Consider the following 4,431-nt stretch of genomic DNA (forward strand, 5'->3'; position numbering starts at 1 on the left):
TTACTGGACAGCTTCTCTTCTGTAAATAAGCGAAGATTTGCTCCTCTTCTATGCACAAACCTATTGTTTTATACCCCCTTTGAGGACCAAAAATAGATGGTACTTTTTCCTTTAGACATCCTTGTTCTCCTTAAAAACCTTGATTAGAAGGTGGGAGCAGCTATGGAAATTCTATACATGGGGTGAAAATAACATGAAAGTGAATGCATACAGAAAGGAGAGGACATGACTGTAACAAGTGATATTTATTCAGCACACCTGTGTACCAGATCCTCCGGAAAGTGCTAGGCATGCATTATTTCCTATTTTCCCAGCAGCGTTGTGATGTAGTCAGTACTGTTATCCCCACTTTACTGGTGAGAAAATGGAAGCATGCAGAGCTCATACAGCTTGGATTTGGATTTGGGCTTGGCTGCCTTGGCATTCCATGCCTGCCCTCTCCTCTATGCTATGGGGACTCACTGAAATAAAACAAAACAGACTTTGTACATCTCCTAAGATCATAGCTTAAGGCTATATAAGACTGTTGAAAGCTGAATAAGGTCAATGGAGCATATCAGTGTTAATTTCCTGGCTGTGATAGTATATTACAATTATGTAAGATGTTACCATTGGAATAAGCTGGGTGAAAGGTATATGGAATCTCTCTGTAATATTTCTTACAAGCACATGTGAATCTACATTTATATCAAAATATTTTTCAGTTGGTTTTAAATATGGGGGAATTGGACCATGAAATATATAGCAATTTTTATGTTTGCTTATATTGATTAAAATGTGGTTTTACTGCCGAAACCGGTTTGGCTCAGTGGATAGAGCGTTGGCCTGTGGACTGAAAGGTCCCAGGTTCGATTCCGGTTTCACAAAATGATGAATGGGAAGCTTATTTACATTTTTTATGCCAAGGTTGGTCACTTATTTCTTTTTAATAAATAGAACAATGAGATCCAGCAATAAATGAAAACATATTGGGTCTCCAACAAGAATTCTAAGTTTTTCATACCTTCCATGTCAACAAGGCATAGTGGAAATGATCCTGTCACGGTCATTAGGAGCCCGACCTTGTAACTCTAGTTTTGCCTCTTTCTAGCTTAGGCCATGTTCAACCTTTAGTAATCCTATGTAATAAAAGGCTAATATGCAAATTGACCAAATCGCAGAATGACCGGTCGTTATGATGAGCACTGACCATCAGGGGGCAGATGCTCAACTCAGGAGCTGCCCCTGGTGGTCAGTGCGTTCCCACAGGGAGAGTACCACTCAGCCAGAAGTCCTGAGCCGGGCTCACGGCTGGCAAGGGCAACTGCAGTGGCGGGAGCCTCCCCCACCTCCACGGCAGTGCTAAGGATCCCTCAGGGGATATCCCACTGCTGGCTTAGGCCGGCTCCCCAGCCTGCAGTTGGACATCCCCCAAGGGGTCCCAGACTGCGAGAGAGTGCAGGCCAGGCTGAGGGACTCCCTCCAGTGCACAAATGTTGTGCACTGGGCCTCTAGTTAATAATAATTCAACACAAATATAATTTTCTTTAAAACAACAGCATTTTGAATGTCCCTCCTTACTGAGTAGTCTTAAAGTATCTTATTTAATGTATAATAGGCAAGAACAATTTTTCTCAGATTTCTCTTCCTGAAATCATAGACCATGATCCAACCTTTTTTAATTTTTCAAACAAATGGATGGAGGACCTCAAATATATTTTAAAAAATTGAGACATCTGTTCAAATAGCCAAATGTTCCCCAGCCAGAACATCTCAAATCTCCTAGCAGTCTTTCTCCCTTACAAATACGGGTGATGTTCCAGTAGAGCAGACTTTCCCCAATAACTCACTCCCTCTTCAGCCAAAATAAAACTCACTTATCCCAAATGACTATGTCATTAGAGGAACATTTGCTAGCTGTGTGCATTGATCGAACTCTCCCTTTCAAGAGCATAGCCATGAGTAAAATAGTTGACACAGTCTCAGAGTTTTTCTCCGTCTTTGGTTTATATCTGGACAAAAAGGTTATGAGTTTTAAAAATGCCAAACTGTGACTTTATCTTGCAATTATGTCGCTGTGTTCCCATTCTAATACATATCTGACTGATACTATATTTTCTATCTTGACTGTTGAGTCACAGTATTGGCATGGGGTGGGTGGGGGGGTGGGGGCTACTATCCCAGTACATCTTGTCAATGACTTTAAATCAGGTAGGCTTTCAAGGAAAAAGAGATGACCATTCCAAGCAAATACAGGCAATGAAAGAAAATCTTTTTGGATTATTGTTCCAAGAGAAGGTTTTGATTAAAATAGTTTGCAGCAAATCTTTTTAAAGGTAAGAAAAGCTTTGAATTTAGGCAAATACCATTTGAAACTTGTAAGAGGTGGTAGATACAAAGCGATATTTGAAATAAATTCAAAGATGAAAACAGAACAAAGTGAGCTGATGCAGGACTATCTAAAGGCAACATTTTAAAGCTACTATCATGAGAGTACTAACCAGGTATATTGTAGGATGTCCCACCACCAGGATTTGTCTGATTTTTTTCTTATGATCTGACTAGGGCTGTAGGTTTCTGGGGGAGGAAGATCAGAGGTAAACTAACATTTTCATCACATTGTATCAAGGGTATATACTATTAGCATGCTATATAACTATGGATGTGGGGTTTTAATATATTTTTACCTTTATTGATTTTTAGAGACAGAGGAAGGGTGAGGCATAGAGAGAGAGAAAAACATCAATGAGAGAGAAACATCATCAATCAGCTGCTCCCTGAACGTCCCCCACTGGGGATCGAGCCAGAAATCCAGGCATGTGCCCTGACCAGAAATCGAAGCAGTGATCTCTTGGTTCATGGGTCAATACTCAACTGCTGAGCCACACCAACCGGACTAACTATTGATGTTGACCTTGATCAACAGGCTCAAGTAGTATTTGTCAGGTTCCTCCATTATACAGTACTCTTTTTCCTCTCTTCCTTTCCACGTTGTACTCCTAGAAAGGAAGTCACTGTATGCAGCCCACAGCTAAGGAGTAGGGTGTTAAGCTTCACCTCACTGAGGGTGGAGTGTCTACACAGATTATTTGGAACCCTTCTGCATAGGAAATTTGCCTCTTTTCCCCATTACTTAACTTATCCAACCGTTTACTCGTATCCATATGGGCTTGTGGATATTTGTCTTATAGTTTGGGCTGTACCAGAATGCAGTTTCACAGTGCTATACAATACAGTGTCCAGAGGAAACCAGGAACATGGGTTCAGGCCCTGCCTGTGCTGCTGGAACAATCAGTGCTGTTTATTACAACAATTTCTTTCCATGTCCAGCTCTATCCCTCCGAGGATAGTTCTGCTGTCATGGAAAATAGAAAGGATTAAAAGGTAAATGCTGAGCCCAGCCTTCCTCATTTCAGCCACACCTGATTTGTGACTTCTGCCTGCAATACTCATTTAAGAAATAGCAAAATGATTAATCCATGAAAGAGTGAGTCCCTAAGTCTCTTATGAGGGTTATCTGAGAATCAGAGAATGTGCTAAAGAAAGAACACTTTCCCCAGGATGCACTGTGGTTGAGACAGAGCCCTTATTTTGTGTAGAACTCTTTCATTTTCCCACATGTCACCATTGGGTTATTGACTTTCCCAGTAAAGAGGCAGAAGGCACACTTTGCTCCTGTAATTGAACTATGGTATTGAACTAAGACTCTCTTACCTATCATGTGGAAATCCATAGAAGCACATTTAGATGGTTAGTTCATTACCCAATAGACAAGGGTCTTTTGAACCCAGGGGAGGGCCTTCCTGAGAAACAAAGCTCTCCCCAATGAGGGGCAGGCCTGCAGGCAGGAACAGTGCTTACGCCACCGTGTTCCCCCCAGTACCCCAATAGGGTAGATGATAAATATATGACAAGTGAATTGATTCATCAGAAGAAAGAAAATCAGACCTGTATCCCTGTCCTCTAACTGGCTCAGGCCTTTGGTAATCACTTCCTGACTCTGGGTCCCAGTTTTTCAGGGGCAGGAGTGGGGAGAGGCTGTTCGTTCCAACGATTAAAAAGCAAAAGCTTTAAAATGTGCTCCAGGAGCCGTGCTGAGAAAATGCCTTTGCTGGGTGGAAGTGGCCAGATTGATTACAGTGGCGTGACAGATGCAGAAAATATTCAAGGCAGCCACTTCCAGCAGCTCAACAATTGCTCCTTAGATGAAAGGAAGAGTGAGAACAAACAATACAGCTATTCATCATAGATATTCTCCTAGATCGAGCCAGATTTCAGCAAAATTGACAATTTAACAATCATGCTTTTCTATTCTCTCCCCCTTTTGTGTGTTTGGTTTAAGAATTTTTAAAACAACCTTTGAAAAAATGAGCTATTATTACAGAAGCAGGACATATGCATTGGAAAAAAATAATAAAATACAAACAAGTAAAACTTTAAAAATAAGAACAC

The 4,431-nt window shown here is 41.1% G+C and overlaps 1 long non-coding RNA gene across 1 annotated transcript in view; it reads right to left on the reverse strand.

The window, feature by feature from the left end:
• Positions 1–226: 226 nt before the first annotated feature.
• The window catches only part of LOC107184985, an 18,613-nt gene continuing 14,408 nt past the window's right edge, over positions 227–4,431 (reverse strand). Inside the window, exon 3 of the long non-coding RNA XR_001515900.1 lies at positions 227–461. This is a non-coding gene — a long non-coding RNA (uncharacterized LOC107184985). The remainder of the gene's footprint in view (positions 462–4,431) is intronic.

Source organism: Myotis davidii, unplaced genomic scaffold (assembly GCF_000327345.1).
Source record: "Myotis davidii unplaced genomic scaffold, ASM32734v1 scaffold1187, whole genome shotgun sequence".
Lineage (NCBI taxonomy): Eukaryota > Metazoa > Chordata > Mammalia > Chiroptera > Vespertilionidae > Myotis > Myotis davidii.